Consider the following 26,808-nt stretch of genomic DNA (forward strand, 5'->3'; position numbering starts at 1 on the left):
TCATTTTACAATGTACAAGGCAGCCCCTCAAAACAAAGACTAATTTGGTGCAAATGTTAATAATGCATGGTTGAGAAACGCTGCTATAAATAATTAAGACCCTAAGGGCACTCCTTCCTAAGTCTCAGCGTGGTCAACGAGATTAGGTTGTGCCACAAAGCCTCCACCAGAATCAGTTTATAGTTCCTAAAAACAATAAAAGCAGGCAACTGAAAAATAACTCTGAATACAGTCATCCCTCACTATTCAGGGGATTGGCTCCAGGCACCCCAACAGATACCAAAATCTGTGGGTGCTCAAGTCCCTTACATAAAATGCAGAGTTGGTGCTACAAGATGCAGAACCCACAGATGGGGACGGCCAACTGAAGCTCTGGAAAAGGATCTCACTGAGAAATACTCTGAGACCAAGCTAACTCTTCAAACCCCACTATTTTTTATGAGAATTTAAGATCCAGATAATCCAATTTGTGGGCTCATGGAATCACTTTGGACTCATAATCACATCAAGGTATTTCCTAGTAAGAATCTAATCAGATGTTTAATTAGTCTATGTAGGCTAATGAACTGCCACTCTGCCGTTATCTCCTTTAGAGGTCCATCACAATCAATTTGGGTACACAATAATAACCATGATTAATCCAATATAGATTGCCACACCTATCACTAGCTCACTGACAAAGAATGGCTCTTCATTAGCCCATGGCCCCCTTAGAAGAATTACTAAGTTTGCAAATGCTCTCTTAGTAACTGGCAGGTTAACTTAAATAGGTTACCTGATTTCTATTTCACTTACTCAAAAAGCAGTTACTGTAGCAATAATAAAGAACAAACACACACTTAGTTCACACGTTGATCTCATTTTATTCGGCAAGCACACAATAAAAAAATTAAACACCTTCCCTCCTCCCCTTTTGCCCACAGCTAGAAAACCAGTATAAGGACAAACTAACTTAAAGTGATTCTATGTACTTCAGATGTAAATGAGTTGGGCTTATTTTGTAATGTAAGACTCTAGTGAATTCTCACCAACTCCACATCGAGTAACAGACCTTCGATATTATGCCTTATTTTTATTTATCCCACGTTTAGAGCTTCTATTATTTACATGTGTCTTGTGCTTTCTTGACAATATGTTAAAAGATTATCTGAGTTTCCTCAAGAGCTATATTTTAAATTTAAAAATGCATTAGTCTATGAGCAGTGAAAGCATGAAATCCCTTAAGTCTCCACTCAATAATTCACTACTAAATCAATATCTAAAGAATGTTCTTAAGCCATCAAACTAAAGGAAACTTAAAATTGAAAACAATGGATATCTTCCCCCAAATTTTCTAAACTAATTATTCCTTCAGATAGACTTGTCAGTTCCAAATGGAACATGACTTGGGTTTCTGAGATCCTGGGAAATGAGAGAGATCTTATTTCATTTTCTATTCCTACATAAAGCAGAGCTGTATTAAAATTTTCAAATTTCTTCCCTCTTTATGAGCTCCAGAGGGTACATTTTGGTTAGTTCAATATGCTATTCCTACTTTAACTCATAAGTTCATTTTTCAATTTTATCCTAAAATTTGAGTCAAAGAATAAAATATTCAAAGTGCTAGTTCTCTCTAATGTACTTCTAAAAAGGGGAACATTAAGGGTAACCTCAATGAGGTACAGATCAGGACAAAATGCTAAGAAGAACTTTAAAAAAAAATGAATTATTAAGAGCGGGAATCCATAGAATCACCCTTTACAATAACCCTAACACGAAAGCAAATGATCTGTGTGACAGTCCGTCTAAAAGGGAAAACTTTTTATCATCTAGAAATAGTCTATAGACATTGTTTGGAAGGAGCTTTTCTGTGGACCACTTAGTACCAGCTATAGATTCTGAGCTAACAAAAGTCAGTTTGTTAGTTTGTTTGGAAAACAATACCATAGTCTAAGGAGATAAGGTTGTTAACAGTTTAATCAGTGGATCGCAACCTTGGTTGCATATTAAAAACACCTTTGAAGCTTTTAAATACTTGAATGCCCATTCTGCCCCCAGATCAATTAAATCAGAATATATAGGCTGGGAACCAGGCATGAGTATTTTTTTTTAAATGCTTCCCCAGGTGATATTAATATGCAGCTCAAGTTGAGAACAAATGCTTTTAAAAACTGGAAAGTTTATACAATTGCCACTATAGCATAGATTTAAAAGGAATATTTGGATATATTTTCATAACTGGAAATAGAATTGGTCAGAGTAAAAGAATTACCTTTCCATCCCCTACCTATAATATTTAGAATGAGGTTTAGAGCCACTACTGAAATAGATTTTAAAATTTTTGTGCTTTTTTTAATAATACTCTAGCAAAACATTGAGATCATTTCCATATGTGTACATTCAAGTTGAGGCAACTTGATATGACATAGCCATTTATAAGACCCTAACCCATTCAATTGACTCCAGGTGAAATAGAAGATTCAGTCACCGGTTGGTCAACTTTTTCCTCAAAAACAGAACAGTAATGTGAACTTTGGCATAAGAATATCGTAATATAACAGAAGAAATAACGCTTGGTTCCACATATTTAACATTATTTTAAAAACACCATAACCAGTATATTAACTTACTACAAAAACAGTTGAGGACCTTTTAGGTACCTAGCACCACACTAAGCCCTGGGGACACAAGGTGTCTGAAAAGACACATCTCCTGCCCCCATTGACATACAGTCCAGCTGGCTGACTTGCAAGTCAGGCCAAAGATTTTGATGCCATCTGTACACCCACTGTGAACTCAAGATACTATTAAACTTCAGTAATACATCAAGTCACAAATGACTTGCCATTTGTCCATATAGCACATTTTCAGATCATCTTGGTTGACATTCTATGCCTTTCTCTATACCCCACCTTCTGAAAGATCAAGAAAAGACTGATAATATGAACATTACTAGTTGAGCTTGCACAGGTTTATGCAAAAACAAAAAATGGTAAATGATTCTCATGTCTCCACTGCCCCCAAATTTTCTGTTCCATTCTTGCTTTCCTAATGTCTCATCACCACCATCATCACCACCACCATCATCGTTATTGTCACAACTTTCTAGGCAGAGTCTCTAATATGTAACTGGAAAATATGTCTGAAAGCAAAACTATGGCATTGGAAACAATAATCGGAAAATTATTGTTGATCTACTTAGATTTTTATCAGTCCTTGATTATTCTATATTTCCTTATAAAATTTTTGTGCTCATTATTCTGTTACATGAATACAAGAAAATTACTCATAATCCGCCACTATAGCAACCATATGTAATATTTGACATCTTTACAAGCTTTTCTCTGTCAAGCTTTTACAAAGTCACACTGAATTTAAAATTATGTATGCAGCTCTTTAATTTTATTCATATTTTAAGAATTTTAAATTCTTATTAATAACTCTATAAACCTGATTTGAAATGGTATATGGATGAAATTCTTAATATTACAGAGTACTTCAAGAACTTCAGAATATTAATTTAATGAGCAAATATTTATATACTGCCTTCTATGTACCAGGTACTGGTCTAGATTCTGAAGATACAGAAGGGGCCAAAGACAAGATTCTTGCTCTGTGGAGTTTATATTCTAGTGGGGAGAAGTAGACAGGAAAAATAAAAGATAATTTTATTCAAAAATGAAAGAGATAATTTTAGGCAGTAATTTTTATTTTAATAGTCATGGGATTGTGACTCTGGAGATGAGGCTGGTTAGCAAGGGGAGGTGCATGGGAAAATATCCATCTCCAAGTAGACAATGTTTGATCTGAGATTTGAATGATAAGCAGGAATCAGCCAAGTGAAATGCTCAAGCATATGAAAATGTAAGAGGAGTGGAATAATGTTACCTTCCTGGAAATTCTTCTTTGCCTGGAATAGATCTTCATGAAGGTACAGGCAAAGGATGAGCAAGCCTGGAAAATGTCCCTTCCTTGCCAGTTCTCATATGGTTTCTCCTAAGCAAGATCTCAATCTTCCTTTATCCTTTCCCCAGAAGGCACTTAGAGGCCAATTCCTTGGTCACATAGCTCACCAATCACAAGAGAATAGACATGACCAAATTCTTCCCTAAACTTCTAACCAAAGATGTAGTTAGAATTTATAACAATCTGATTAAAATGTGTGCTGTCCTTTCTTTTTACCATAAATTTACCATGATTCTTGGTATTTCAAATTTATGTTGCTGTTAGTGTCGTTCTTGTCAATTTTGGAGCTGAACTGTGTCAAGCTTGTACAAATGATTTAGTATGGCAGTTAAGAGCATGGGCTACAGGCAGATTCTAAGACATGACCTAAACTACTTAAGCCAGCCACAATTTCCTTATCACAATCATAATAATGTGAGTTTTAAAAGAAATGGTACAGGGACTTCCCTGGTGGCGCAGTGGATAAGACTCCATGCTCCCAACACAGGGGGCCCAGTTTCGATCCCTGGTCAGAGAACTAGATCCCACATGCATGCTACAACTAAGAGTTCGCATGCCACAACTAAGGAGCAGTGGAACTGCAACTAAGGAGCCCGAGAGCCACAACTAAGGAGTCCGTCTGCCACAACTAGGAGCTGGTGCAACCAAATAAATAAATAAATAAATAAATTTTAAAAATTAAAAAAAGAAATAAAAGAAACACTACAGAGAACTCAGAGGCTGGCACACAAGCCTTTAATAAATAGGTAGGGTAGGTAGAGAGAGAGAGAAACAGCATAAATGCACGCACACACACACACACACACACCTTGAGATTATTTTAAATATTGTATGGATAAAGATCTTACTACATGGTAGTAAAAACAAGAATTAGTTATGCCATATTACTCTTTGGCATCTTGAAACTTTATAGCTTAGGAGACTGCACGTGGTCTGCTGACTAAAAAGGGCTATCTACCCATTTTCACTTGGATGAATTATATAAGGTGGGATTGGGGGAACTTGAAATCCCAAACTCCACTAACTCTTGGTCATAGACGTTATGATAAGTTTCAGACACAATCACGATGGGGCATAAAAATGAGATGCGAAGGGTCCTCTTGATGCTCCTCAGTGTCTCCTGTTCTCAGAGCCCTCATTAAGTGGATCCCTCCACGCTGTCAGGGAAGACTGTCTTGAGGCCCAGCACTCTGCATTTGGAATAGAACCCCAAAATGCAGTGGGATGACTGAGCCCTGTACCCAAGGAAGGGAGGGAATCCAGAAAGAGACTAATAAAGTAGCTTTCACACTGTCCTCCACTATCAACGTTATCTCAGAGTGGGGGAAAGAGGGTTGCCCAGAAAGCTCCATTTTCATGTGCTCGAGATTACATGATGTTCAAAGGGTTCCACGGCTAAAACAAAGCTACAAAACCACGGAGCCAGTAAATGTGAAGGCCCTTTGTAAACTGCAGTGTGATTTACAAATGCTAGTTTTTAATATTATCACTGCTGTTTCTTGTTTCCCGAGAAAACTTAAATGCCTGTTTTATTGGGAAATTGCTTAATTCGATAATAAATTTCAAGAAAAGGCACGGTTCCGAGTCAAATATTCATTTTCATCTCTAGCATGCTGTGCAGTAAGCACATTGAAAATGCTTTTTAAAGGAATTCCTAACGGGATTCATTTATTGGGGGAAGCAGGAACAGTTGACTGAACTTTTCCATCACAAATTGAATTCACAAGGGGTCAACCCAGTCATTCATCGTCTGCAGTAAAGAAATTCACCACAGTTCCCGGTTCTCACAAGGCTATTAAGGGAAATGTTCCCTGCCTCCTTTGGTTGGAAGTGGGGTTCCTAAGGATCTCCATTCAATTACTGCAACCTGCATGTTTAATCCCAGGTTATAGCCAAACACCAAGGAATACTGAGAAATAATAACAACAGGAATCCAGCTTAACTCAATGCACATTATTTGTCCTAAAAAAGAGCAACACAACTACACAATACTACATGGGATTCAAGTAAATAATAGTAGCAAAGACATGTCATACTTCCTATGTGCCAGGCACTGGTCAAAGTGCACTGCATACATTATTTATCCCTCACAACAACCTGATGGGCTCAGAACCATGACTAGCTCTTTGACAGAGGAAGTCCAGAAAGTTATTGTTGGAGCTAGGATTCAAACCCAGGCAATCAGCCTCTAGAGATGACCACACGATGTTTTAGTGGTTTAGTTTCAGTGCAGTCAGGAATAAGAGTATATATTTTGTTCTGATTTCTGCCAATTATAGGCATGCCCTTGTGCTTGATATCTTCCTTTGGTACCTCCGGTTCCACCCCCAACACCTTTCTATCTTGCTCTATGCTCTAGAGTCTGGCCTGTACGACCAGCATCAACGGGTTTCCAGTCAGGTCTGGTACTAGCTAGAGATCAGGGGTCAACGGGAGAGCAAGGTCAGGGTATTTATTTTCCTGGGTCCCTCAGTCAGGTCACTACTGGTCTGCTGTATCCCTCTGTTGACACCACAGTTCCTGTCAAATGACTTACTTCACTCTGGATTACCTACCTCCCCCTTCCTCTGCCCCTAAAGGCCTACTGCTACAATTGCCATGGCGCAGAACCATATTCCTTTATTTTCCCTAAACCCTGACCACATCTTTGTAAGTGGTCCTTTATTAAACTTTCCTCAAATCACCATTCCAGGAATCTGAGCAGAGAATTCCATTCTCCAGCTAGTTTACATATGACTGGACCCCCCAAAATGCAGCATAACCCTCACTATCCCCACCTTCCACCCTCTGTACAACAGGCCCAGGACATAAATTCTACAGCTGTCCAAAAAAAGTTCTATTCCTCCTACTACAAGCCTATGTGAAAATTATTTTTCAATTTTCTTGGTTTTTGTAAGAGGCCAGAAACTGAGGTCTACAAATAGAACAGCATTTTTTTTTAAGATTTTCAAGTTTATTGGTATTTTGAAAGTTTATAGTTTTATTTCTATTGTACCTACATTTATTTTGCCTTGTCATTTGTATTTTGTACAGGAGTTAAAATGAAAGAACTAGAATTACAAGATTAAACATGGATAAATCTCAAAAATCTAATATGGAAATGAGCAAAACTAATTCAAGAAAAAATACAATGGTATAAATTGATTTATATTAAAAATTTAAACATGCAAAGCAATGCTATATACTGTAGAACAGCATTTTTATTCTAACAATAGTCACTGGGTCTATCAAATCATCCTGAGTGTCAGGCAGTCGACAGTAACAGACTACTCATGTTGGGTGTTGGTCTCTTTGAGTTGAATGACCGTACTGACCTTATGACTCAGGTGTCATAAATCAGACACAGCCTAATTAAATACAAAAATATCTGATCTATGCAGCTGATAACACTAGACAGTTGGCTTCTTGGAACCAGGTAGTAACATACCAGGAAATGTGATCCCATGGTGCAGAAAGATACCAGGTGCATCCTTGTTTTTCTTTCAACCTAATTAGCCATTCATCAGAAACAATGCATGTTTATAAAAATGTCTTGACCTCAAAGACAGTGAGCATCTGAACGGACCTTAACATCTCTTCTTCAAAACATTTCAAGTTGACCTTGTCATTTAATTTAACAGTTCACCCTGTGGTGACAGTAGAGGTTGTTTTCATTGAAAAGGATGTAAGAACAACACCCTGGGCCATAATTCAAAAAAATATGGTTCCCCACCCACTCCTCTCCCCTAATCCACCTTAATAGTGCTGATAACTCTTCACTGTTCTACCCTGGTTTCCATGTTGAAAGTCGAGCTTTATAGCTAGGCTTGTTTAGAAGGATGCACTTCTTTTTACCATTTTTTGATGTTCGCAAGGTTATATGTTTGCAGAGGTAAAGCACTCACTGTCTTTAGTTCATCATCAGAAGGTGTCGCAACAGTCTTAAAATCTATGAGCATGTACAATTACCAGTGGGATATATACAACAAACTGACATCTCTGAATTACAGTGTCATAGAAAACTAGCTAGAGATGGACGCATAATACACTGACAGATTTCAGCAATAAGCATTTGGGGACTCTCTCAGGGTACTTCTGGCCTGGCAGGAAGCCATGATCATGACCCAAAGTTAAAAGACAGGAATTGTAGCCTTCTTGATGTTCCAGAGTCCCTACACTATAAAATGAAAATTGTCTGTATGACCTGATTGGCAGAGTCATTGGCATTAACAAGAGCGTTACGTACAAACAGTAATATCAAAAACCTTTGTGCTACTTTGCCTTGAAGAAATCAGTCAGAAATTATTTTAAGTGACTGAGAGCCTCATTGTCCTGAAACAAAGTCAAGATATAGCGTTTCTTTCAAAGCACAGATGCTCTTTCTTTTCCTCCCTACCTGTAGTAGCTAGCCAGCCTCTACGGTGATCTCCTCCAATGATCCTCACCTTCTGGTAGTCACACACTCACAGAGTTCTCTCCCACACTGATCAGGGCTGACCTGTGTATCCAATAAGATATTCTGAAATGATAGTGTGTGATTTTCAAGGTTAGTTCATAAAAGCTATTGGTATCACTCACTCTAGGAGAAATCATTTGCAATGTGAAGAGGGCACTCGAGAAGCTTAATGGAACAGACCACACGATGAGGAACTAAGACGCCCCACCAAGAGCCAGCACCAACTGCCAGTCGCGTGATTAAGCCGTCTTAGAAGCAGATCTTTACACACCACTCAAGCTTTCAAATGAATGTAACTCCAACTGACATCTTGACTGTAACCTCATGAGATCCCAAGCCAGAATCATTCAGCTAAGCTGCTCCTAAATTCTAGATCCATAGGAACTGTGTGAGATAATAAATGTTTGCTGGTATAAGCCACAAAGATTTTTGGGGGGCGGAAGGGTAATTTACTATATAGCAATATACAACTAAAATACTATTTATTCTGATTTTCTATTCTATACAAGGTTTACCTTGACTGTATATGTATTCTTTCTCCCAACCCTGACACACATACACCCATTTTTTCAAGCAAGCCCTTTATTCAAGAGTATGGCAAAATGTCTCAGAGCAACAGGAGGGTGTGGACACTTTGATAATGACACAATTTTAAAGAATTAATGCTCCAAGATATACATGTCCATAGTTACACCTGTACAAATAATGAAGGCCTATGTGAAAAAATGTCCTCATCCAAGAAATTGTTTACAAAAATAAATACCACATGTTTGATCTTCATAACGTATATAACCCTATTTATAACACGGTAGATTATTTCATTGTTTTATAGCAGCGTAAGTGGAATACTGGTGATATCATTTTAATACCCAGACAGTTATAAGTAGTGAGTCAATGTCCTGCCATTAACTCCTCTTAGCTGCAAGAAGTGAGTCATATTATCTAAGCTGATAGTGAAACAGATGAGTTACACGGTTAAGAGGAACATCTTGCTGAAATACTGCGAAGGTCTAGCAGTGCATGTAAACTAAGTATGAGTTTCTTCAGCTGCAGAGAAATTTCAAACAATTATTAACTGTAACTTTGCTATGAGTCATGATTACGTTATACAAAGAGTGCTAAAGAACTAATATTACCAGAAGCACCCAAAGCAGATAATACATCACTCTTCCCCACTTGCCTTCATATAAAATCAGTTTATCATTAACATTTCAGATCAATATTAAACTGTAATAAAATTAGAGAAGATACACATTTACTGTTTATAAACCACTTAAAAACTGTTCTCAGTATTAGATTCCAATATAGTATTAGACCTGAAAACACAGATTACTTTGGTAGTATTGATATGAATTTCTCTTAAGAAAATCAGAATTCTAAATCAAACTAAATAATATTAATACTGAATTGTACTTCAAATGAGGTTTTACTGGACACAAATTTAGTTTCTGCAAAGGGCAGAAATTTGCTTTTATACCAGTCCATAAAATAATCTTTTAAAGCTGTAAGAACTATACCAAAATGAAAAATTCTAAAAGAATGAGATTCAATGTTTTATCTTCAAACAATAGCAGCAGAATTTTGCCAACTAGAAAATGGTATAAAGGGTAATGGTTATGGAATAAGAATTACAAAATGCTTTTCTGAAACACTCCAGTGAGTTTTAACTCCTTAGGTCTTTGTACTAGATCTTACGTATCTACAGGCATACCTCATTTTACTGTGCTTTATTGCATTTTTTACAAATTGCATGTTTGGGGCAACCCTGCATCGAGCAAGTCCATCAGCACCATTTTTACAACAGCATTTGTTCACTTCATGTCTCTGTGTCACATTTTGGTAATTCTCACAATATTTCAAACTTTTTCATTATGATTATAACTGTTATGGTGCTCTGTGATCAGTGATCTTTGATGTTACTATTATAATTATTTGGGGGCACTACAAACCACACCCAATAAGACAGTGAATTTAATCAGTAAGTATGTATCTTCTGACTATTCGACTGACAGGCCATTCCCCTAGTTGGGTAGATGAAACAGTCAGAAATACACATTTATCTCTCTCTCTCTCTTTCTTGGGGCCTCCCTATTCCTTCAGACACAAAAATATTGAAATTAGGACAATTAATAATCTTACAATGGCCTTTAAGTGTTCAAGTGAAAGAGTCACACACCTTTCACTTTGAATCATAAGCTAGAAATGATTAAGCTTAGTGGGAAAGGCATACTGAAAGCCAAGATAGGCTGAAAGGTAAGCCTCTTGCACCAAATTATAATTTGCCAAGTTATAAATGCAAAGGAAAAGTTCTTGAAGGAAATTAAAAATGCTACTCCGGTGAACACACAGTGATAAGAAAGCAAAACAGCTTTACTGCTGATATGAAGAAAGTTTTAGTCATCTGGATAAAATAATCAAACCAGTCACAACATTCCCTTAAGCCAAAGCCTAATCCATAGCAAGTCCCTAACTCTCTTCAAGTTTTGAAGGCTGAGAGAGGTGAAGAAGCTGCAGAAGAAAAGTCTGAAGCTAGCAGAGCTTGGTTCGTGAGGTTTAAGGAAAGAAGCCACCTCCATAACATCCAAGTGCAAAGTGAAGCAGCAAGTGCTGATGTAGAAGCTGCAGCAGGTTACCCAGAAGATCTAGCTGAAATAATTAATGAAGGTGGCTACAGGAAATAACAGATTTTCAATGCAGGCAAACAGCCTTCTGTGGGGAAAAGATGCCATCTAAGACTTTCATAGCTAGAGAGGAGAAGTCAATGCCTAGCTTCAAAGCTTCAAAAGAGAGGCTTACTCTCTTGTGAGAGACAGAAGTATTAGTCAATGAATTTGTGCTTAATCAATTTTATTTATTGTTGTGTTAAAATTACATCCTTGTGAACCAAGGAATTTAAGACATACCTAGTATTTACAAATCTTTAAATGAATTAATTATTTAATAAAATTGTGAGTGGATTTATGTTCAATATAAATTCAAAAGGATTGAGTTATTTTACCCTGAGAAATCATTGATGATTTAATTCTGAAAATTCCTATGCATTGGATTGTATCTACTTTTTATAGATTCAAAGCTATCATTTTTCTTCAGATAATTTTATAATATCTGTTGAATGAGATAAAAAATAAAGGAAGAAAAGTGTTCAGAAATGAATTCTGGCAATGTTTTGGGATCAATATTCTCCATTTGTTTGAAAAGTACTGTTATCTTTATGTTGATCTTTGTGTTCTTGAGTTTTGTTTTTATTTCCATATAAAATTGTATGCAAGGAATACTTTTACTATTTCCTCCCCTCCAAAACCTACATTGAGTATAATGACCTGCACAATAATCTCTCAGAAAAATCAAACAAGCCATCAAAGTATTACTTGTATGTCCATTTTATGCCGAGCTAAAAGGAATAAGACTTAGGCTCTGACATTAAGGAGATGGAAATACAACCATAGAAATAAAGTTAAATTACGTGAAACAATTAGGAAAAAATCAAGTGCTATGATATGTAACCGTGTTTCCCAAAAGATCCATGAGATGTTAACAGATTTTTTTTTTTTTTTAAAAAGGCTTCCATGGTCAAATACATTTGGGAAATATTTCATAAAACATTACCGTGTTGGCAATTCACAATGTCTATTAGCATATTAATGACTGAAAAGTTTTGCAGCAAATAAAACGATTGTACTTCGATTAAACCAGAATATTCAAAAAATTTTCAACCATAGACGCCTTTGTTAAAATGTTCTTTTGATTATGAACATTTCATAAATGAAGAGGAAAAAACACAAGTATTTGCCACATTAATTTAACAAGCATTAGCATTTTGCTATATTTGGTTCAGATTTTTTTATCTAAATAATAATAAAAGATTACTTATGCAATTAAGGCCACCCTCATCCCTCTTTTCCTCCTTCCTTCCCCATAGGTTACCATCATCCTGAAATTGGTGTATATTCTTGTCCATATATTTACTTTAACTCAGATGTTTGTATCCATGAGTAATACATAGGATTTCTGTATGTTTTAAATTTACAAAAATAGTATCATTTTTGTACAGACTGTGAAGTACTAATTTTATTTGACATTACGTTTATGAGACAGAGCCATGATATCGCATACAGGTTAACCTCGTATATTCTAATGGAGGAATTATGTTCTTTGTATAGACCACAAAAATTAATTATCCAATAACGTATTAAGGACATGTGGCTTGTTCCCAATGTTTTCTTAGCATAACCAACATCGTGGTGAACATTCTTGTACATATATCCTTGTGTTTCTGTTGAAGAGATGTTCTAGAGGATATGCCTAGAAATAGAATTAATAAGTCATAGGTACCTACATTATTAACTTTAGTCAATATTTCAAACTTCTCTCCAAAGTAAATGAACTAAGTTACACACCAACCAATACACTGCAGGAATTCCCAGGGACTCATCTGCAGACACTCAGACATTACTTTATATTAATCTGATGTATATGAACTTACAATGTGCTGATATACAATGTTAATTTCCCTTATTATTTTTTAAATCTGAACGTATTTTCATAATAACCTTGGCCATCTGTCTTTCCTCTTTTGTGAAGTGGGAAGATTTGACAGAGTTGATTATATATTTCCTAAACTAATACTTCATTGTTCAAATTCACCATGAATAAGTTCCCTGATTTATGGTTTAATTTTCATTTTGTTTATTATTTCTCTGGTTGTATTTTGACAAGTTTTTATGCTTATCAATTTTATGAAGTTTGTACTTTGATGTCATGTTTTCTTCCAAAATTTTCAGTTTTATTTTTCTCATTCAGGATTGTGTTCCATGGCCATTTATTTGTGTGTTGTGTCATACAGGCATTTAATTGTCCCAGTGACATCTCTTGATAAATCTTTCTCTTCCGTACTGATTTGTGATGCCACCTCACCATATATCAAGTCTTTGTAACGCAGAGGAGATCATTAGTAGTTGAGAGAAGGGAGAGGATTCACTACCACACTGACAATTATACACGAGGGACCGCATGAAGGAAGTAGGCTTCAGGTAAGGGCCGAATACTGGATGGACATAAAGGTTTTGGTGTCAGACAGACGTTCATTTTTATCCCTTCTGTAATACTACAAGTTAATCTTACTGCAAGGGAATTTCTTCACTTGCAAATGGGGATAATACAAATTATCTAATAGTATTATTTAATGAGATAATATATTTAAAAGTGGTTAGCATATTTTCTTGAATATAGTAGGTATTCAAAGAAGTTAAGAGTAGTGATTGTAGTTCTGTCGTTGCTAGTAATAGTAGGAGTGGTAGCAGTATCTGATTAGGTTAGTAGCTATAAGACGGAAAAGATAAACAAATCCGAAAGAAATTTCTAGGACAGGATAGATAGAACTGGGGTATTGCCTGACTATAAAGGTGAGAATCGGACATGACTCTAAGCTGAGGCTTGGAGGGAAAGATAGAAGAGGAACTGAAGATACTAGTTTAGGACAGAGGTTCTCAAAGTGTGGTTCCCGCAGCAGCAGCAGTTCTGAGAATTTATGAGAAATGCAAATTCAAGACCCCAAACCTACTGATTCAGCCACTCTGACTGACACGTGGCCCAGTAACCCGCATTTTAACAATCCCCTCCACCCCTCAGGGGATTCTGATGCTCGCTCAAGTTTGAGACCCACTGGTTCAGAACCTGATGAGCCAGAGGTGATGCTGAGAAACCAGGAGAACAAGGTGTACAAGGAAATGTCAGAGCTGAAGATGTAGATTTCTTACTTAAAAGGCTGACATTCTCCTTTCCTGATGCCTTTGCTTGCTTCCAGTTACGGGTTGGATTTTACTTAATGGCTTCCCAATCTCAGAATCATGTCTCAGCTTTCAAGCTCTCCTTGCAGTGCACCCACTCGGCAAAGCCATGGCAAGTTTGCAACCCTTAATTACTCTCCATCCTGCCCCCAGTCTCCCTCCTGCATTGTTCTTCTCCTGCTTTCGGCTAGGAGGACGCAATGTGCCTGGCACAATTTCATCTAACATTAAATACCATGTACATTTACAGAGCTTTATATATAATAAATAAAGATAGTAATAGCCTAGAAAATGGCTTTTAATAGTAGGAATCCCTAGCCATTAAATATAAAACAGTTATCAATATACGTATATCTAGTGACCCTCCTCTGGCCCCCGAAACACAGAAGCCTGCAAAGAACATGCTGGGTCTATACTATTTAAGAGCACTGTTATTTTAAAAACTGATTTCATCTTGAATCCAAGAGGTGTAAGTGTGAAAAAAGAGGCGAGCAGTAGCCAGCCACAGAAAACATTTAGCAATTTTCAGATTTCTCCATTGTGTCTTTCAGGGAGTTTTATTGATTCTTTGATAGAGACAGAGGTAATAGGTAATGAGAGATCTCATTACAATAGCTTATCAGAGACCTGACCAGTATATTAATTTTGGCCATAAAATGTGTCAATTCCAGCTGCAAGCATCAGCTCAACCATGGTGTCAAGGATCAACTGTGTAGACCTTTGAGACAGGTAAATCTACCATGGCATTCTCTGGAGCAGGATGCACACGGGACTACCACCTGCATTTTAAACTAGTGCTGACTGCCTTGTAATATCTGGGAATCCACGTTTAGTAAAACGAAATCAGTCTTCAGGGACTCGAAACATGTCACTCCTATTATTTATAAATACAAGGTGATTCCTGTGTGTTTCTTTATGTGTTTTTCCTTTTACTTTATCATTTGTGTATTGCATGCAAACATAACACGTGAACTTAAACTCTATAAAATATATGGGATAGTATGTAAAAACTAGACCAATAAAAAATATATTTTATTAACACTCTATATAGCATATTTAACAATAGAAGCAAAATTAACCTACCCCGAAAAATAAAATTCACCTACATTTTTCAGTATTTTGGGTAGTTGAATACTGCTTCCTTTGTGATGTGCCTTTCCTCACAATAAAAGTAATTACTTGGGTGTTTATCTAGAATCACAACTAGAATTTTGAAAGCAAGTGATAGGGTTGAAGTCGCCCATTAATATTGTATTTCCTAAATTGCCCATGTATTTCCTAAATTCCCTATCATAAGGAAATAAGTATTATTATTCATTACAGTACCAATGTTAGTAATAATGACACAAATGAAATACGTACGTGGAAATATTTGTAAATCTTATTCAAACTTGTACCAGATTCCTATTTATAGAATTCATACAAAAGCAAAAACAAACACACACACCCGCAAATGAACACACAAAAACATATGGACAATGGCTTTCTTGATAGTTAAGAAATAAGACAACAATATCAACAGCAGCAAGTGACAGTGAGAGTCAAAACTGTTTTCTTGTTATGTTATGTTATAATCTGAGACCAGGATAGTGAACACTGAAGTGAGGCAATGTTTCAGCAGCCCCGAATTGGTAGGCAGAGGCAACCACGTGCACATACTCCATAGGAAGGATTTCAAAACTTAATGAAAACGACTTTTCTTATTTAAATGAAGAGAACTGTTCTTTGCCTTTCTTTTGGGCAACATTACTATGCTGTAAAATATTGACTAGGGATAGTAAATTAACAATTCATCTGATGTAACAATAGGGATAGTCTATATCAGCAGTTCTGAAAGCATAATCCACAGATCCCTAGAAGTCCCAGGAAACATTTCAAGAGTTCTGTGGAGCCAAAGCAATTCTCACTCTATTATTTATCATTTTCATTTTTTGTCTTTTTCATTGTGTTGGTCTGTGCTACGTTGGCATTTGCACTGATGGTACAAATACAATGGTGGGTAAAATTACTTGTGCTTTGAACAAATCAAGGCAGCAGAAACAACCTGGACTAGTGCATATTTCATGCACCACCATTCACCAAAATGTCAGTTTTACTTAAGAAAATCATTGATGAAGTAGTAAAAACTTGTAATTCTGTTAAGTCTTGGCACTTAAGTACAAATCTTAATATACTGTATGACAAAAACTGAAGATATATATAAAGCATTTCTACTATGTAATGAAGTAGATAGTTGTATTCGTTACCTGCTGCTGTGTAACAAATTACCCTAAGATTTAGCAGCTTAAAATGATATACACTTATTATCTTAGTTTCTGTGGGTCAGGAACTCATGCGCTGCTTCGCCGGGTCCTCTGGCCCAGGTTTCTTACCAGGCTGCAGTTAAGGTGCCAACTGGGGCCACAGGCATATCAAGCTCTAACTGGGGAGGGATCCACTTCCAACCTCACTCATGGTTGTTGGGAGGATTCAGCTGCTTGAGCGATTCTGGACTGAGGACCTCGGTTCCCTACTGGTTATTGTCTGGAGGCCACTCTCCCTTCCTTGCCAGGTTGCCCTCTCCATGAGGGCAAGCCCTGGAGAAGAAACAGAGAGAAAAGCCCAGCAAGATGGAAATCACAGTCTTTTGTGATCCAAAAACAGAAGCGGCACCTTCTCAGTTTTGTCATATTCTATTTGTTATAAGCAAATTACTTAGCCCATCCCACACTTGAGGGAAGGGAATTACACGAGTATGAATCCCCAGGGGCTGGGATCATCAAGAACTAAATCAGAAGCTGCCATCCACAATGGTCATCTCTGGGAAAAGCACTTGTGTGACACTTTGCACTGCAAGGTGAACTAGCTTCTCTTTTCATTACAGACCATTTTTACTTGGAAGAATCATTAACAAACAAACTTTAATGATTCGGGCTTGGGTATTTTTTTAGATATTTGCAGAATTGAGTATGTCTTGAAAATGAACCAAGTCAGTTTTGTCAATTCAAGGAAAACAGTGTTGATACTCAGTATGCCATAGAACTCAGGAAAACTTGTATCTGGCAACAGTGTCTTACCAGTTTCTCAAAATATATAAAACCTTTGCTAAAGATTTTGGCAGCAATATTAAAGAATGTTGGGTTTGATATTGTGTACAGAAATGTGTTAACATTCAAAAGAGCTGTGAAACTCAAGGAGCCAATGTTTTTCAAATGACCAATTGATGCTTTTAAGAATCATGGATGTAACCATTTAAAGTGCAGGATAGACCAATGGAGTTCACGGAACAGTATAAAAAGTTCATTAATACGGTTTCAGTTCTACCTTGCAATCAACCTTTAAGAAACTACTACTTACAGAGTTCTAATGTGGTGTAAAAGGAGAATATCCACAGCTGTCTGAAAAGGGTGTTAACATACTTCTTCATTTTCAACTGTGTAACTATGTGAGGCTGGATCTTCTCCATGTACCTCAACCACAACCACAAATGGCAACAGTCTTACTGCTGTGGAAGCAGATATGAGAATCCAGCCAATTTCTATTAAGCCAAACATTGAAAATATTTACAAATATGTATAAAGGCATATCTCATCTCATGAAATTATTTTTATTTGAAAAATACAGTTTTTTCATTAAAAATATTTACATTGTTACTTCTAAATGAATTATTTAAGAATGTCTCTTTAATTCCCAGCATGATATATATTGAAAGATATAATCCACATAAACAAAAGTTTTCTGAGTTCCTCAATACATTTTAAGAGTGCTGAAGGATCCTAAGACCAAAACATTTGAGAACCACTGGGCTGGATTTGGCTGTTTTACCAGTAATCCCAGAATCTCAGCAGCTTGAACAAAATGATTTATTTCTTATTCACACTACAAGTCCACTGGTGTAGGCTGAGGGAATGTGCTCATTGTTTCCTCAGGAAACCAGGCTCACAGAGAGTATATCTCATCAAGATTCTACACTCAGAATAACAAGAAAAATAGGGGTATGGCAAAATTTGCAAAGGCTTATAAAGTTTACCTGGAAGTTATGTATGCGACTCCTACTTGCTAGTCATCTTCCTAAGAAAGCCACATGGCCACACCTAATTCAGGGACACACAATTCTGCCATATACCTAAAAGGAAATCCAGAAATATGCAGTAAACAATACTAATGACCACCAGATATGCCAACTCCCCTCCACAGACAGCAGGGGCACTGAGTTGAAAAGGATTATGAGGCTGCATCTTAGCTCATAAGGCTCACTAATTTCCTATTGCCATTGAAACAAATTACCACAAATTTAGTGTCTTAAAGCAATGCAAATGTATTTTATTAGAGTCCTGGAAATCAGAAGTCCTAAAAACAGAGTGTTAGCAGGAATGTGTTCCTTGCACAGTCTCGAGGAGATAATCAGTTCTCTACCTTTTCCAGTTTGTAGAAAACATGGATTATAACAATATTTATCCCTTAAACCAAATATGACTGAGCACCTGCTGGTATGAGGCACTATTATAATGCTAGGATACTGAGCTGAACAAAAGGCACAGTCCCAACTCTGAGAGCTTACATTCCAGTGGAAGGAGACATAGAATAAACAAGTAAACAAATATGCATATATATGTTAGGAGAAGGATATGCACAACAAAGAAAAGGCAGGAGAAAGTAATTGAGAGTGATGTAAGGTGGTCAGCAAAGGCCTCTCTGATCAGACAATTGATTGAGTTGATCCATGAATAAAGGGAAGGAAGAAATCATGATATCTGGAAGAAGAACATTCAGGCACTGAAAATAGCAGCTGAAGAGGCCTTTGTGTGGGAGGATGCTTGCAATGTCTGAGAGACAGCAAGGGGGCCAGTGTGTGGCTGGGGAGGGGGAGAGGAGGAGATGAGGTCAGAGAGAGAGAGAGCTAAAGTGCAGATAAGGTAGTGTCCCAAGGACTGTGAGAAGGACATAGCCCTTGCTCTGAGATGGACAGCCACAGGGACATTTACTTATGGGAGTATCATAATATGGGTTACATTTAAGGGGTCACTGACTAATGTGGGGAGAATATAACCCCAGGGTCAAGGCTAAAAGCCTCAAGAGTAGTCAGGAAGTCATTGAAATAACATGGGAAGGAGATGATGCTGATTTGGATTAGAACTGTAATGGTGAAGGTACTGAGAACTGTCTGGATTCTAGATATAATTTGAAAATAAAGTCAATAGATACACTGATGGGTTACATGATTTGGGTGTGAAAGGATCACTACCAAGAAAAGTGATTACTCTTCAAAACTGGAAGGGAGGGAGAGATGGAAGGAAGGAAGGAAGGAAGGAAGGAAGGAAGGAAGGAAGGAGGGAGGGAGGGAGGGAGGGAAGGAAGGAAGGAAGGAAGGAAGGAAGGAAGGAAGGAAGGAGGGAGGGAGGGAGGGAGGGAGGGAAGGAAGGAAGGAAGGAAGGAAGGAAGGAAGGAAGGAAGAAAGGAAGAAAGGAAGGATTTTTGTACCAGAATGAATAGGTCTTCTTGGAAAATTAATTCCATGACTTACGGAAGTCTTTGGATATTAGTTAGAAGAAAGATGAATCTTACACAAGCAAAACATGCTTACCTAGCATCAAAACCTTGAACGGTGTTAGGCAAGTCTGGCATATGTAGCTGCTTCTGTACATTTGTGTAGTCTATGAGAAGTAATTTCCCTTTTATGAGTCCAAGTTGATGATGTCGTTTTCAACATTATTACAACGTGATTTATTGTTATCTAATCCACATTTGAGTAAAATGGCCCTGTCCTTCTCTGAACAGAATACAATTTCTCTTGAGGAGATCTTTTAACAAGCCTGTGTGAAGGTCACATTTGCTCTCAATTCCACAGTCTCAGGCTAACAGGTAAGCATTCTACCAAATAAACCAAGACACTAATCAGAGGCGGACTGTTTCTCCACAAAGGAGCCATAATTTGCTAGTGCCATCTACAAAGCCCTGTTCTTCAGTTTCTTTTCAAACATTGATATTAAAGTATTGATTAAGCTGAATAGAATTATTAAGCACATATATTATTCATCTACTTTTTAATGCATGAGAACATTTTAAGTAAGTAATACTTTTGTTTTAATTTACTTTTGTTTCCACAGTCAGACGTTAAATCCTGAGTCAGGCTGCACTGAGAACACACATCAGAAAACTGTGTTATAGATGTCCAATTTCTATTTTCAATTTATCACCATGTTAATTTTATTTTCTAATTATTATTAGATACATCCACTTGTCTCCATTGTCACCACCATCACCATCCTGGTCCAAGCTAGAGTCACCTGCAGCCTGGGAGTAACAATGTTCTCCCACCTGATCTCTGCATCAGTCTTGCCCAGCTCTGATCCTTCTCTGCAGAGCAGTTAGACTGATCTTCTCCAAAACTCAAATCACATAATATTTTCCCTTGACTTAAAAACTTATAAAGGCTTCCAAAGGCTCATAGGATAATGAAAAACCACTGGGGACCTGTAGATGCCTGTGATTAGCTTCTCCATCCTCTTCAGCCGGGGAGACGCTTCTGCTCTCATCGCTTTGGCTCTGGCCTTTCCTGGACTAGCTCTGCTCCCAGCTGTTCCAAGATCTTTGCACAGTCTGTCCCCCGTCAGGACACTCTTTATTCCCATACTCTCTTAGCTCCTCTTTATCCTTCAGGTCTCTAGCCATTCTGCTTTACTTTTTCCGGGAACATTTCCCTGACCACCCTGCCTCACCCCATCGAGGTCAAATCTCCCTGTTTTATGCTCTAATCACCCCATGTTCCTCTAGCTCCTAGTACTTACGAAGACAGCAACTTTACACTAAGCTGGGCAGTTATTTGATTAATAGCCATCTCCCTTACCAGATGGCAAGCTTCGAGAGGGAGGGACCCACACCAGCCTGCTCTAGAGTAAGATGGGCACTCAGTAACTATTTGGTGAATAACAAGTATATATAAATTATTCGCAAAAGAAACGTTTGCCAAAAATTAGAAAAGTAAGAGTTAAAATGGAAGATATCAAAATACTTGAGTAAAACTGATATATTTAGACATCTAAATATTTAAATAACCAACTGTGATTGTGAAATGGATATCTGGAGGAAAAGAGGCTTGGTAAATTCAGATCTTTTGATTTTACTCAAAGGCCATTTTTCTGTTGACCTACTGCCTCGAGGGCTTTGAAAACCTTACAGTTTTGTTTTGCTGTACCTCAGCAGCTGTAAACTCTAATGGTAAGTATTAAGGTTTTGTTTTTGTTTTTGTTTTTTTATAGCAGTGCTAAAAAAGAGATCCAGATGTCTCTAACTGGCTTAGAAAGCAAATGAAACACATGTCAAAAACACAGCCCCAAGAAATAAGTGAATCAGAAAATCATTTCAGTGTTACAGTGTCCAAAATTCCAGGGCTGTTTGCCCTTTTATCTTTGGAGGTCCATGTTCAACACGTATTGTAAATATATCGGCAGTCTCATAATTTGAATGAGCTCAATTTTGGTTGTATGAATATATATACAAGACAAATGTTCTCACTGCTCTGGAGCAATCATAAGGCTCTACTCAAAAGACAGTCTGCTCTCAAATCAGTGTAGGACAAACTGACGCATCCTTCTAGAAGGACTGTACAGTGGCTTTTCTTTTTTTTTTTAATTTTATTTATTTATTTATTTATTTGTTTATTTATGGCTGTGTTTGGTCTTCGTTTCTGTGCGAGGGCTTTCTCCAGTTGTGGCAAGCGGGGGCCACTCTTCATCGCAGTGCGCGGGCCTCTCACCATCGCGGCCTCTCTCGTTGCGGGGCACAGGCTCCAGACGCGCAGGCTCAGCAATTGTGGCTCACGGGCCCAGCCGCTCCGCGGCATGTGGGATCCTCCCAGACCAGGGCTCGAACCCGTGTCCCCTGCATTAGCAGGCAGATTCCCAACCCCTGCGCCACCAGGGAAGTCCTGTACAGTGGCTTTTTGTCTGATCTTTATCTGGGCTACAGACTCAAAGCAATAAGCTTTCAACCATTTGTCTTGATGTTTAACAAATAGAAACTAAGGCTTCCCTGGATTCTAAAATATATGAAAATATTTCTGAAAAAAAACAAATAATAAAAACAATATCAAGCTTTAGTCCAGGTTGACCCAACATCTTCCCATGAACATAGTAAGAACTGTTTTTGACATTTTTAAGAAGGAGGAAATCCATTCCCAATCACCCTCCCCAATTCCCATATTGCACTTTTCAAAAGACTAGACTTAGATAATCAGTTTGATTTTCAGGAGCAAAGCGAGGTGAAGCGGGGCTAAAAATGTAATAAAAATTTCACCTGACCCCATTAGCAAAATGCTTGAACAGATGAAATAATGTGTTCATAAGAATCAGCAGGAATATGACCCACCTTTAAAAGCTGTGACAGCTCATGAACTTCTGAATCCCACATGTGCCTCTTTGAACCCACAGCTAGAAGCAGAGCTAGTGTGGTAATTGTCAGTGCCAGTCATCAAATATTTTCACTTTTTTTTTCCTTTCTGTGCACCCGATAGGATTGTATTTATTATCATGGCATGACCGTGAACTTGCTTTGGCCAATGAAATGTCAGAAGCTGTGGGTATCACTTTGGTATAGAAGCTCTAACAGCTAGTGCACAATTTGCAGTGTTTGTTTCCCACTGCTGTGGCACTTGTGTTGCTGCAGATGGTAGAAACACCTTCATTCTGGGCCTCTAATTGTAAAGACATGGATGAGAGCCCCAGTCAACCCCTTGTGGACACACATCTTGAGTGAGAAGTATGCCTTTGCTCTTTTAAGCCTTTACAAGTTGAAGTTGTTCATTTCTCTAGCATAACCAAGTCCATACTGAGTGATATACATTTGTAAATACAAATCATCAAACATAATTTCAAATTTTATACTATGATTATATATACATGCAGATATATAAATATATATACATTTATTTATATTTATATACGGAAATCATGGGATGAAAGAGACCAAAGGATGCAAAAAATGTAGAATGTTATCAGATTTCAACTCATTAAAATTCCTTATTCTACAGCTCTCTTAAATTTCCTTTTAGGCTTTTTAACCTGAGACAGGAAACCTATATGCATTTCTAGAATTATTGAAGGGTAAGTACAGCATCTGCTATACCCTCTTTCACAGGTACAGCACAATTTATTGGTTACCAAAAACAATACCATTTGTTCTTCAAATGCATCCCCTGGGGAAGTCAGAGTTCATTCTCTAGTGTTTTCCAGTCTTACGTTCATATTAAAATATCTGAAAGAACATCCATTTTCATGCATTATCAAAAGGAACACATATCGTCTTAAGAGATGGTACAGCTGACTATATTTATGCACAATTTGCTGAGCAATGCCAAACCCTGGAAACATCATGAATCAGTTGATGATTCAACAGAAGTCGCTGAGCACCTAGAATCGCATCTTTTGTCTGCTGTCTAATGACGTCCCTGGAATTAAGTAACAACTCAGAGACAGAGAAAAGCTGAGGGAGAGTTTAGTTCATCCACCTACACAGAGCAGGGTAAATCTGTTTTTCTTGCTTCCAGATAAATGTCAACAATTTCGTCATTTAAGCAAAAACAAAATTCCGAGAAAGGACTTCCTGTATTTCAGGCAAACCGCTACCTATTCTGTGCCCACGCAGATCTCTTGCCTCTTCTTAGGAGAATCTGGACATAAATGAGAGCGAGTTGTATGGCAGTATAACAAAAGTGAGCAGTTTGCTTTGCCATGGCTGCTTTTCTTGATTTCTGAAGAAGAAGTGCAAGAAAAGGAACTGAGCTATAACAATACCGTTATCTCTAACACAGGGCTAATAATATCATTTACAACTTAGGCTCTGAGGATTAAATGAGCTAAATCCACACAAATTGCCTGGCGCATAGTAGTGGCTCCATAAACTGTAATTGTTACAATAAGAAGAAGAAGAAGAGAGGGGAACTTCAAGATGGCGGAGAAGTAAGACGTGGAGATCACCTTCCTCCCCACAAATACATCAAAAATACATCTACATGAGGAACAACTCCTACAGAACACCTACTGAACGCTGGCAGAAGACCTCAGACTTCCCAAAATGCAAGAAACTCCCCACGTACCTGGGTAGGGTAAAAGAAAAAAGAAAAAACAGAGACAAAAGAATAGGGACGGGACCTGCACCTTGGGGAGGGAGCTGTGAAGGAGGAAAGGTTTCCACACACTAGGAAGCCCCTTCGCGGGCGGAGACTGCGGGTGGCAGAGGGGGGAAGCTTCGGAGCCATGGAGGACAGCGCAGCCACAGGGGTGCGGAGGGCAAAGTGGAGAGACTCCCGCACAGAGGCTCGGTGCCGACCAGCACTCACCAGCCCGAGAGGCTTGTCTGCTCAGCCGCTGGGGCGGGCGGGGGCTGGGAGCTGAGGCTCGGGCTTCGGAGGTCGGATTGCAGGGAGAGGACTGGGGTTGGCTGCATGAACACAGCCTGAAGGGGGTTAGTGCACCACAGCTAGCTGGGAGGGAGTCCAGGAAAAAGTCTGCAGCTGCTGAAGAGGCAAGAGACTTTTTCTTGCCTCTTTGTTTCCTGGTGCGCAAGGAGAGGGGATTCAGAGCGCCGCCTAAACGAGCTCCAGAGACGGGCGCGAGCCACGGCTATCAGCGCGGACCCCAGAGATGGGCATGAGACGCTAAAGCTGCTGCTGCCACCACCAAGAAGCCTGTGTGCAAGCACAGGTCACTCTCCACACCTCCCCTCCCGGGAGCCTGTGCAGCCCGCCACTGCCAGGGTCCCGTGATCCAGGGACAACTTCCCCGAGAGACAGCACGCCTCAGGACGTTGCAATGTCACGCTGGCCTCTGCCGCCACAGGCTCGCCCCGCATTCCGCACCCCTCCCTCCCCCCGGCCTGAGTGAGCCAGAGCCCCCGAATCAGCTGCTACTTTAACCCGGTCCTGTGTGAGTGAAGAACAGACGCCCTCAGGTGACCTACAGGCAGAGGCTGGTCCAAATCCAAAGCTGAACCCCAGGAGCTGTGCGAACAAAGAAGAGAAGGGGAAATCTCTCCCAGCAGCCTCAGGAGCAGCGGATAAAATCTCCACAATCAACTTGATTTACCCTGCATCTGTGGAGTACCTGAATAGACAACGAATCATCCCAAATTGAGGAGGTGGACTTTGGGAGCGACTGTAGACTTGGTGTTTGCTTTCTGCATCTGATTTGTTTCTGGTTTTATGTTTATCTTAGTTTAGTATTCAGAGTTTATTATCATTGGTACATTTGTTTATTGATTTGGTTGCTTTCTTCCTTTTTTTTATATATATAGATATATATATCTTTTTCCCCTTTTTCTTTTTGTGAGTGTGTATGTATATGCGTCTTTGTGTGATTTGTCTGTATAGTTTTGCTTTTACAGTTTGTCCTAGGGTTCTGTCAGTTTTCGGGGTTTTTTTTTTTTTGTATAGTTTTTAGAACTTGTTATCATTGGTGGATTTCTTTTTCGGTTTGGTTGCTCTCTTCTTTCTTTCTTTCTTTTTTTTTAATTACTTTTTAACTTTTTTATTTTCAATAATTTTTTTCTTTTAATAATTTTCTTTTCTTTTCTTTCTTTCTTCCTCTCTTTCTTCCTTCCTTCTTAACTTCCTTCTTTTCTTTCTTTCTTTCTTTCTTCCTTTCTTTCTTCTTCTTCTTCCTTTTTTATTCCCATTTCTTCTGAGCCGTGTGGCTGACAGGGTCTTGGAGCTCCAGGGGTCAGGCCTGTGCCTCTGAGGTGGGAGAGCCGACTTCAGGAGATTGGTCCACCAGAGACCTCCTGGCTCCACATAATATCAAATGGCAAAAGCTCTCCCAGAGACCTCCATCTCAACGCTAAGACCCAGCTCCATTCAACGACCAGCAAGCTACAGTACTGCACACCCTATACTAAAAAAGTAGCAAGACAGGAACACAACCCCACTCATTAGCAGAGAGGCTGCCTAAAATCATAATAAGGTCACAGGCACAAAACACACCACCGGACACGGTCTTGCTCACCAGAAAGACAAGATCCAGCCTCATCCACCAGAACACAGGCACTGTCCCCTCCACCAGGAAGCCTACACAACCCACTGAACCAACCTTAGCCACTGGGTGCAGACACCAAAAACAATGGGAACTATGAACATGCAACCTGTGAAAGAAGACCCCAGACACAGTAAGTTAGGCAAAATAAGAAGACAGAGAAAAGCACAACAGATGAAGGAGCAAGGTCAAAACAAATCAGACCAAACAAATGAAGAGGAAATAGGCAGTCTACCTGAAAAAGAATTCAAAGTAATGATAGTAAAGATGATCCAAACACTTGGAAATAGAATGGAGGAAATTCAAGAAACGTTTAACAAGGACCTAGAAGAACTAAAGAGCAAACAAACAATTATGAACAACACGATAAATGAAATTAAAAATTCTCCTGAAGGAATCAATAGCAGAATAACTGAGGCAGAAGAATGGATAAGTGACCTGAAAGATAAAAGAGTGGAAATAACTAACGCAGAGAAGAATAAAGAAAAAAGAATGAAAAGAATTGAGGACAGTCTCAGAGATCTCTGGACACATTAAATGCAACAACATTCGAATTACAGGGGTCCCAGAAGAAGAAGAGAAAAAGAAAGTGACTGAGAAAATATGTGAAGAGATTATAGTAGAAAACTTCCATAATATG

The 26,808-nt window shown here is 38.5% G+C and overlaps 1 protein-coding gene across 10 annotated transcripts in view; it reads right to left on the reverse strand.

The window, feature by feature from the left end:
* INPP4B (inositol polyphosphate-4-phosphatase type II B) overlaps positions 1–26,808 on the reverse strand; it is a 779,792-nt gene that overhangs the window by 443,816 nt on the left and 309,168 nt on the right. The window contains exons 4-5 of one of the 10 annotated variants that reach the window (XM_057546952.1): positions 18,176–18,271; positions 8,321–8,422 (exon numbers count right to left, since the gene is read on the reverse strand). The exons of 7 other annotated variants lie outside the window; for them this stretch is intronic. The gene's annotated coding sequence lies outside the window, so the exon portion shown is untranslated. The remainder of the gene's footprint in view (positions 1–8,320; positions 8,423–18,175; positions 18,272–26,808) is intronic. 2 more of the 10 variants (XM_057546954.1, XM_057546953.1) reach the window with 2 other exon arrangements.

The sequence above is a fragment of the Balaenoptera acutorostrata genome, chromosome 5 (assembly GCF_949987535.1).
Source record: "Balaenoptera acutorostrata chromosome 5, mBalAcu1.1, whole genome shotgun sequence".
NCBI classification, from domain to species: Eukaryota; Metazoa; Chordata; class Mammalia; order Artiodactyla; family Balaenopteridae; genus Balaenoptera; species Balaenoptera acutorostrata.